Genomic DNA, 10,351 nt, shown 5'->3' with positions numbered 1-10,351 from the left:
TTCCTTTTTAAAATAGAATACTTTGTAGATGACTATCATCTTCATATCAAAATCAGTTCTGTTTATACCACATGCCACACTCATATGAGACATTTCAAAAGTAGAAACATGCTATTGGAGTGATCTATGCCAGATTGGCTCAGTGACTCCAAATGCATAATTAGAATGTACTCTTTGCTTGGAGGAAGGTTTAGACAGGTTCAGGTGCTCTCAGGACCACTTTAGGAGGCCCAAAGATGGGTGTGGGTTACCAGATCTATATCCTAGAATGTCCTTCTGTAAACCAGTCTGTCCTTGAAGATTTAGAGGACAGTAAGCCTTGACGGTTGACTTTGCTGTTTCAACCACAATCTATGTGTAGAGTTAAATCTTTCCCTAGTTTTTTTTTTTTAACTGGGATGTGCTTATTTTTAGTCATATACAACTTGCAAACAGATTTGAACAGAATCAATGTCCAACTTCCACCAAACTCCCATAATGCATAAGAATTTGGTCTGACAAAGGCCTCCTGATAGGTTTGTGATGGGTGTATGAGTATCATTTTTTATGGATTAGAAACATATTGGTTCTTGCCTGGAGCTTGCAGTCCAGCAGATTTCTCTTTGGCATATGAAAAAGAAAAGTGACACTGGTATTTAAATTGTTATTGAAGTTGAATAATTGAACTAATGACATGCAAATCTAGTTTACTAATAATATAATGGTATGTAATTATTAAGCATCATTATTATGTAGAAGAGGAAGAAGAATGTGGAAAATCAGATCCTAGGAAAGGAATTTTATTTTTTGGAGAGTAGACTTTAGAGAAAAGTGTTTACATCTATTTTAAGTGGAAGTTAGCTATGAAGGCAGTGATGTCAATACCTGGCTCAAGAGTCATTATAACCAGCTGGGAAATGGTTAAATGATGGTAGGATGAGGTGTTATGACTGTGATTATAGAATTTTTTCATCACCTAAGAGAAAAGACAGTTAAGTAAAATAAATATTTAGCAGTCAGTCACCTTGTATCTCATTTGCTGCTCAGTTTAATGGAAACAGATAAAATATATTTGTATGTGCAGACACAGTCTGACCTAAAATGATTCACAGAGAGGGACAGTTGTCACTGAGATAAAGTCAGAGGCAAAAACTTATGTGACAATAGAAAATAGAGACTTGAGGAGTAAAAAACATTCCCCTTTTTAAAATTTTCAATTTTAACACAGTCTAATATCCTATATTTCAGTTTTAACTAATAATTTCAAAAGGAAAGATATAAACATTAAAGTGTCTACTATGTTCCAGCCACTATGATAAACACTTTGCAAATATTCTCTTTTGGTCATGAAACCTCTTCTCTCCTTTATTTGATCTAAGTTCTTTTCTTGTATTTTCTTTCCTTAGCTCCCTCTTACTTTCTTACTTTCCTCATTACTTTTGTTTTCCCTTTCCACTTTTTTCTTTGCTTCACATGATTTATGAAAATACTGTCCATATAGTTATTGAACATTTACTTCAGGCATATCAAACCAACAAAGGCTGAAATAAATGAGAGAATGAAAGAGACATGACCTTGACCACAAAAATTTTACAACTTATTTATAAAAACAAGATATGTACACATGAAGCCATAAATATAGTCTAGCTTGTTGGATGTACCAAATTGGTGGCTCAGACATTAAATACTTTGGGAACACAAAGGAAATAGAATTCATTGAGATCTGTGTTTGACAAATAAGGCTTTACAGAAGAATTTGAGTTAGTCTTTGAGAAGCAGGTAGGATTTAGATTGGAAAAGAATAGGGGAGAAGAGGTTCAGGCAAAGAAAATGGTTTGAACAAATAGGTTGTAGCAAGTCAGGAAACAGTGAGTAAAATAGTAGTAGTAAATAGTAGTAGTAGTAGTAGTAGTAGTAATAGTAAAATACTGAAGTGTGTGGTTCATTAAGGGGATAGTAGGAGAAAACATCAAAGTGTAAGAGAACTCATTAATACCTTATTCATCATAAATCACTACCTACCAATTAAAAATACTAGCATTGAATGAAACAAAGCATCATTTTCAAACTTCAATCACTGCAATCTGAGAAAAGATCACATTTCTTTCAGAACCACTTAATTTCCTAAAAATTTCTAACGGGTCAAGGGGCAGTGATGTGTTAGAAACAGCACAAATGGAGAAGAGTTTATTGTTAAATTTTCAGTATATTTACAAATTTGAAATTAGGAAACACTACAAACTAGGTTTTATTTATCAATTTGCTAATTGCCTAGTCTTAAGAAAATGATGCAGAAAATGTTAATGAGAGTTAAACTTCAAAGAATATCCTGTATACCTTGTTTTGGAAAACTGATTATTAAGCATTTACCAGCAAGAAACAAGGAGAAGAGTTTAGGCAGAATGTCCATATAGGACATTTCGAAGTGTGTGTGATATCCAAAAATCCCCGTTTTCAACTTGGTACTCTGTATGGCATCTTGGAAGAAAAGTGTAAACATTCTGGACTGCAGTTGGGGTTTGCCTGGTATAGGGATATTCTGGACCATTGGTTTGGACATATTTCTTTCTTTCTTTTTTTTTTATTATTTTTTATTTATTTATTAATTTATTTAACTTTTAACATTCATTATCACAAAATTTTGGGTTCCACATTTTCTCCCATTTTGTCCCCTCCCCCCACCCGAAAACACCGAGCGTTCTAATTGCCCCTGTCTGCCAATCTGCCCTCCCTCCCTCCCCACCCCTTCCCTTTGGAAGGCAAGCAATTCAATATAGGCCACATCTGTGTAGTTTTGCAAATGACTTCCATAAAAGTAGTGTTGTGTAAGAACTAATTATATTTCCCTCCATCCTATCCTGTCCACCATTACTTCTATACTGTCTTTTGATCCTGTCCTTCCCCAAGAATGTTGACTTCAAATTGCTCCCTCTTCCCACTGCCCTCCCTTCCATCATCCCCCCCACCCTGCTTATCCCCTTATCCCCCACTTTCCTGTATTGTAAGATAGGTTTTCATACCAAAATGAGTGTGCATTTTATTCTTTCCTTTCATGGAATGTGATGAGAGTAGACCTCATGTTTTTCTCTTGCCTCCCCTCTTTATCCCTCCACTAATAAGTCTTTTGCTTGCCTCTTTTATGAGAGATAATTTGCCCCATTCCATTTCTCCCTTTCTCCTCCCAATATATTTCTCTCTCACTGCTTGATTTCATTTTTTTAAAGATGTGATCCCCCTCCTCTTCAGTTCGCTCTGTGCACTCTGTCTCTATGTGTGTGTGCATGTGCGTGTGCATGTGTGTGTGTGTGTTATCCCACCCTGTACCCAGATGCTGAATAGTTTCAAGAGTTACAAATATTGTCTTTCCATGTAGGAATGTAAACAGTTCAACTTTTGTAAAGTCCCTTATGACTTCTCTTTGCTATTTACTTTTTCATGCTTCTCTTCATTCTTGTGTTTGAAAGTCAAATTTTCTCTTCAGCTCTGGTCTTTTCATCAAGAATGCTTGAAAGTCCTCTATTTCATTGAAAGACCAATTTTTCCCCTGAAGTATTATATTCAGTTTTGCTGGGTAGGTGATTCTTGGTTTTAGTCCTAGTTCCTTTGACTTCTGGAATATCCTATTCCACGCCCTTCGATCCCTTAATGTGGAAGCTGCTAGATCTTGTGTTATCCTGATTGTATTTCCACAATACTTGAATTGTTTCTTTCTAGCTGCTTGCAATGTTTTCTCCTTGATCTGGGAACTCTGGAATTTGGCCACAATGTTCCTAGGAGTTTCTCTTTTTGGATCTCTTTCAGGCGGTGATCTGTGGACTTCTTGAATACTTATTTTGCCCTCTGGTTCTAGAATCTCAGGGCAGTTTTCCTTGATAATTTCATGAAAGATGATGTTGAGGCTCTTTTTTTGATCATGGCTTTCAGGTAGTCCCATAATTTTTAAATTGTCTCTCCTGGATCTATTCTCCAGGTCAGTTGTTTTTCCAATGAGATATTTCACATTATCTTCCATTTTTTCATTCTTCTGGTTTTGTTTTGTGATTTCTTGCTTTCTCATAAAGTCATTAGCCTCCATGTGTTCCATTCTAATTTTGAAAGAATTATTTTCTTCAGTGAGCTTTTGAATCTCCTTTTCCATTTGACTAATTCTGCTTTTGAAAGCATTCTTCTCCTCATTGGCTTCTTGAACCTCTTTTGCCAATTGAGTTAGCCTATTTTTCAAGGTGTTATTTTCTTCAGCATTTTTTTGGGTCTCCTTTAGCAGGGAGCTGACCTGCTGTTCATGCTATGACTGCATGTCTCTCATTTCTCTTCCCAGCTTTTTTTCCACCTCTCTAACTTGATTTTCTATGAGCTCTTCTGTGGCCTGAGCCCATTGAGTAGGCTGGGATATAGAGGCCTTGACTTCTGTGTCTTTGCCTGATGGTAAGCATTGTTCTTCCTCATCAGAAAGGAAGGGAGGAAATGCCTGTTCCCCAAGAAAGTAACCTTCTATAATCTTATTTCTTTTCCCTTTTCTGGGCATTTTTCCAGCCAGTGATTTGACTTCTGAATGTTCTCTTCACACCCACTTCGCCTCCGGATCCTCCCAGCCAGTGCTTGGGGTTTGAGATTCAAATGCTGCTTGCCAGCCTCAGGGCTTTGGCGGGGGCAGGGCTGCTATTCAGTGTGAGATTAAGTTCAGGTGCTCAGGTTGGGGCAGGGCCACCTCACGGGCTCAGTTTCCTCAGGGGGTTTATGCAGAGACCTTCAACAACGGATCTGGGCTCCTGCCTTCTTGGGGAGCCCCGGTCTGCTCCTGTCTCTGCTGTTACCTCCCTAGGGGGCCTGAGTTATGGGGGCACCCCACTCCCCTCTCGACCCGCCAAAGAGACCCTCTCACTGATCCCTGTCACCTGTGGGTGGAGGGACCCACGTAGCCACTGGAGATTCCGTCCCTGAAGCCTGCTCGGATCTTTTCCTTTCGGTGCCACGGCCGCGGGAGGGCTGTACTCAGCTCCCAGTCCCGGCACCCAATCCGCGGCACGAAGGACCTTTTGCGAGAGGTTTGCAGGTCTCTCTGGAACAGAAATCTCCCTTGCTCCAATGTTCTGTGGCCTCTGGGTGCAGAATTTGCCGTGAGTTACTTTTTTGTAGATGTCCTATGGGTTGTGGGTTCGGAGCTATGTGTATGTGCATCTTTCTACTCTGCCATCTTGGCTCCGCCCCCCTGGACATATTTCTGAGAATGTGGTTCTGGAAAGTTGTTTTTAAAAGGATAAAATAATATTTAAGGTAATACATGCTTCACAGTTAAGTTCCTTTTTGGGAACTTCGTGTATGTATAGGAATCTTTTGATAACTTGCTAAGTCATTTTCATATTAATGAAGCTTCATTTACTGTATGATTTCAAAGTATACAGGTGTGTTTATTTCACAATTATATTCAGCTGTATTTTAACTGTATTCCTTTTCAATGCATTTGCATACTTACTTGCCGATGTAGTGTTAACCACTCATCATCTTTGAAGATACATGCCTGACCCTGCTTCCTATTGCATCTTTGGAATTGGTGCCTTTTTCCTGATGTCTTCATGGTAATGGCAAGACCAAACCATATCAGCACCAGTGAGGTTCTCACATAAGGATCCCGTATTAATTCCTCTGATGATGCTGCCTACCTTAACTCCTCAACTGAAACACCTGCCCTTTCTGGTTCCTTCATCTACTTAATTTTGGGTGTTAGGCTAGAGGACACGGTTAAATGGTGAAAATAGAGAGCTATGAAGAAAGTTTCATGGTTCAGTGTACAGAGTATCATGCATGGAGTCAGGAAGATATGAGTTAAAATTTGGCTTCAGACGCTAGCTGTGTGACCTTGGGCAAGTCACTTAATCTCTATCTACCTCTTTTACTAACTTGAAAAATGGGAATCACTGGAGAAAAATTGCAAACTACTTCAGCATCTTTGCCAAAAATACCCCATGGACAAGTCCATGGCATCATGAACAATTGGATACAACTGAACAATGCATTAATAGCAAAAAAGAAGGAAGCAGCTTTGAGTCAGGTGCAGGACAAAGACCTGTTTAAGGTAGTGATAGGGTAGTAATCTATAAGACTTTGGGTTAAGTGAGTGTAAGATAAAATCTCTTTTGAGGGTGGTTGTGGGGGTTCTTTTGGGATGCATTCATGTCTAAATACAGAATTCATTGAAATAATTTTTTCTCCAGTACATGTAAAACATGTCTTCCAAGACTTAAATGACTAAAAAATATTTACAAGCACCCTGAACCATCAAGAAGACCTTTTTTGAATACTAAAATTTAAAAATGAGGCACTTTATCACAACAGTTCTCTTTCAATCTTTTCTCTTTAGGTAACATCATATTCAGGGCAATGAATGAAGTGAATCATTTCATGGTATATGAATTTGTGTTCTTGGGGATTTCCAGTTCATGGGCCATGCAACTTTTCTTTCTGATATTATCCTTCTTGCTCTATGTCGCCATTGTGTTGGGAAACATCCTCATTATGTTCACAGTCATCTTTGATCCTCACTTACCTATGTATCTTCTATTGTCTAATCTTTGTTTCGTTGACCTGTGCATTTCTTCTGTTTCTGTTCCTAAGATGATTTATGGCCTTTTTTTTGAACACAAAGCCATATCATTCCAGGGTTGTATCGCCCAGATATGCTTTATTCATATCTTTGAAAATACTGAGATGGTGCTATTAATTTCCATGGCCTTTGGCAGATATGTTCCTATATGTAAGCCTCTTCACTATCTGATCATTATGAATCCAAAAATGTGTGTTTTTCTCATAGAGCTTTCTTGGGTCATTGGCCTCATACATGCAATGACCCAGGTAGCTTTTGCGATAAACTTGTCTTTCTGTGTCCCTAATAAAATTGACAGTTTTTATTGTGATCTTCCCTGCTTTATAAGATTGGCCTCTGCAGACACTTACAAGTTGGAGTTCATGGTCACTGCTAACAGTGGTTTCATTTCCATTGGCATATATATCTTGGTCTCTGTTCAGAAACACTCTTCAAATGGTTTGTCCAAGGCTCTCTCTCCCTTTCAGCTCACATCACTGTGGTGGCCTTATTTTTTGGTCCATGTATCTTTGTCTATGTGTGGCCATTCCCCACAATGCCAGTGGATAAATTTCTTCTTATTCTTTATTTTGTTATCACCCCTATTCTAAATCCTTCTATATTTACATTCAGGAACAAAGAGATAAAAGTTGCCATGAAGAGGCTGATCAGTCAAGTAGGAGGTTCCAGGAAAAGTTTGTAAATAACTCTAAGAGTAACAGAGCATGTTTAACTGATCAGATTGTAATATTTGGATGCCTACATCCTTATCCATGACCAAAGATGACAACATATTCCATTTTAGTGTTCTTCAAATTGATGTAAAAGCTATTTCTATGGTTTAAAAGACACATTGACTTCTGCTACGTATGTTAAAAAAGAAAATAATAAAGCATTGTTGGTCTCTTTTGGTTAGAAGATTTTATTTTGGTTATTATTTTAAGATGTACCTTTTATAAGTTCTTTATATTCAAATCTGTGAGAGGAAATATACTTCAAAAAAAGAAGTAAGCCATGTTATTTTACAAATTCATAGTTTATATGCAAATTTACATATTGACTATCTTGATTAATTCACAGGACCCAAATTATCTTGTTCTCAGAAGTAGGATTATCATAGAGGATTAAATGGTACCTCCTATTCTTATCTGAAAATTTTGTAAGAAAAACTCTGTATACTTTATCAGAACTCAGTAAAGTAAATATTTACATAGTCTCACATGAACTAGAGAATGGTATGGGGTGTAGAGAGGTGGCCTCAGTCATGAAGACCTTAATTCATGTCCTTTCTTGGACACATATTGTATGTGTGACTCAGAACATATCACTTATCCTCAAATCTTTTTAAGAGTATTAACTGAAGAGCAATTACTAATCTCAAATGTTATGGAAAGTTGCTAATTTGCATTGTTAGAGGAGATCTTAATGAAAGCTTTGTATAGAGTAAAATTCCTTGATCGGAGATATTCTAGAGATATTTTCCTGCCTAGTAATCCCTCAATCATCTCTACATATGTTTCCATCTTGATGACTTTATGATTTCAGGATTTGACCAGTTTTTCTCCACACCTATTTTTGTTTGTCTTTTGTTTTCAGAGAGGTCCAGTGACATCATGGGGTGGTGTCTTGAGATGCTATGAATTAGATTTAGATGAAGCAGACTTCAGAGACAATTAAGTCCAATGGCAGGACAAAAGTCAACACAACTGACAAATGAATGGGATTGCATTGGATGACCTTAGCATCTTCAATGTCTGTTTAAGCTCTAAATATTCCCCAGCATCTGCTTCAGCTGCCTTTATGTCTGTTGGAACAAATTATTCTCATCTACCAATTCTGATTGGTGTAGTTTTCGTATCCTTGGAGTATATGTCCCCTTAATTTCTACAATTAATTTCTTTTGGAAGATTCTTTGTTGCCAGATATTGTTGCCAAAATATGTGACAATATGTGATCATATGCAAATATGAAACTTTTGAATTTTTCTTTAACCTATATTATTGAGATTGAATCTATAGTAAGAATGAATAACTCATTTCTTTTTCTATTGTATTTGTGTTTTGTGTGTGTGAATGTTAATACTGCCTGTTAGAAAAATTACATTTACATGGCATATATCTTATAATTTGATTGTTGTCTACATTTTAAGGAATCATTGATCATTAAATTATTCATATGACTTGCTATTATAATGTGAGATTAACCTTATTAATTGTTCAGAAATTGTACAGTTCCAGGGATGAGAGGTTGACTATGTTACAGAGCATCAAAGCAATATTTGTATCATTCTAATTATTATAATGTTCATGACTATATTGCACTGAAATGTTCCTCCCCATAACTTCCACTAGGTTGTGCCCATTGGTTCCAATTACATGTTGGATCTAAACAGATTAAGTCAAATTTCTTCTTCACAGACCAGTCTTCCAATTGATCAAAGGCACTTATCATTCCTGCCCCAAATCTTTTCTGATAAAAAAATCTGCAATTTCATCAATTGTTCTTTATATGATAGTTTTCCAGAGTGGTGTTTAGTCTCACATGAAAATACTTATTTGTTAACATTTCTCTTGAAAAACTATGCCAAGATTGGCACACAATGTATAAGATGGTATCAGAATTTGCGAAAGTAAGAAAATTCCTTTGTTCTATTAACTGCCTTTGTTTTAGTGCACCTTGTTTGCCGTAGTTTTTTTTAACAGAATTGCTAAACATTTGGCTTACTTTGAATTTGTAGTGATTTCAAATCCATTAATTTTTTAAATGTCAACTTCTGTAATATATTTCCCCAGTCTTTTTTCTTGTGTAATTTATTTTTTAAAACTTAAGTGCAAGATCTTACATTTTTTCTTAGTATATTTCATCTTGTTAGTTTTATCCTTTATTCTGTACTTTCTTGACTTGGTTTCTGGTGGTCACCAACAAATCACAGAGAAAATAAACTTGGCTCTCTATGGAACGTGTTGCCACTTCCCCAGCGCAACCTTACCCAAAGTGGGGAGGACTGTGTGAGTTATGTTTTTGAATGAAAGGCAGTAGTGTGACATAAAGATCTTCAACAAGGCACACAGTACACAGGAGGAACTATTGCTTCCCTGACTCCATTCTGTTCACTAACAGAGACCTTCCTATCAGATACCCAGCGGAGTCCAGGTCTATGTCTGTATTCTTCCTCTCCAAACACTGGTTTTAGTTCTATCAGGGATCACCTACCTCAATCCAACACTAAAAGCAAATAAATTCAGGAAAGTAAACACTCTCTGCTAAAGCACCCCAGGAATCTTTTTTTTTGAAAAGGTTTCCTATCAGAAAATGGAGTAGTGGGTATGAAGCACAACATGTTTGTGATATTATGTGAGGAGAAGTTTGAAAATGGTCAAAGAATCAAAAGTCATTAGATTGTATATATAGTGCTAGAAGGCATCTTATAGATCATCTATTCCAACCCTTTCACTTTATAGATGAGGACACACGGAATCAGAAAGTTGAAGTGAGTAGTTCAAGGCCAAATATATAATAACTGGGCAGCAAATCTAGGATTGAAATACAGATCTCCTGTCTCAAAAGGCAAGATTCTTTCTAGTATACTACACCACTCCCCTAAAGTGGAATTCTATCTGAGGAGGAAAGAATCAGTTGGGGTAATTTAATAGATGCCCCAAGTTGCCAGATGTAACAGCAGTTTAAATGGAAAGATCTTTTTCATTCATTAATAGGCCCATATGACCTACTAAAATCACCTGGAAGCCTAAGTTACATGTGGTGGGGAGGAACTTGCTGAACAGTAGGAGC

The 10,351-nt window shown here is 37.0% G+C and overlaps 1 pseudogene; it reads left to right on the top strand.

Moving 5' to 3' along the window:
* The first annotated feature begins 6,342 nt into the window (after positions 1-6,342).
* On the top strand, positions 6,343-7,262 carry LOC140513274 (olfactory receptor 4F3/4F16/4F29-like; annotated as a pseudogene).
* The last annotated feature ends 3,089 nt before the right edge of the window (positions 7,263-10,351 follow it).

Source organism: Notamacropus eugenii, chromosome 7 (genome assembly GCF_028372415.1).
Source record: "Notamacropus eugenii isolate mMacEug1 chromosome 7, mMacEug1.pri_v2, whole genome shotgun sequence".
In the NCBI taxonomy this organism is placed as follows: domain Eukaryota; kingdom Metazoa; phylum Chordata; class Mammalia; order Diprotodontia; family Macropodidae; genus Notamacropus; species Notamacropus eugenii.
The sequence above is the reverse complement of the archived record's forward strand: the minus strand, read 5'-3'. Positions and strand labels throughout refer to the sequence as shown.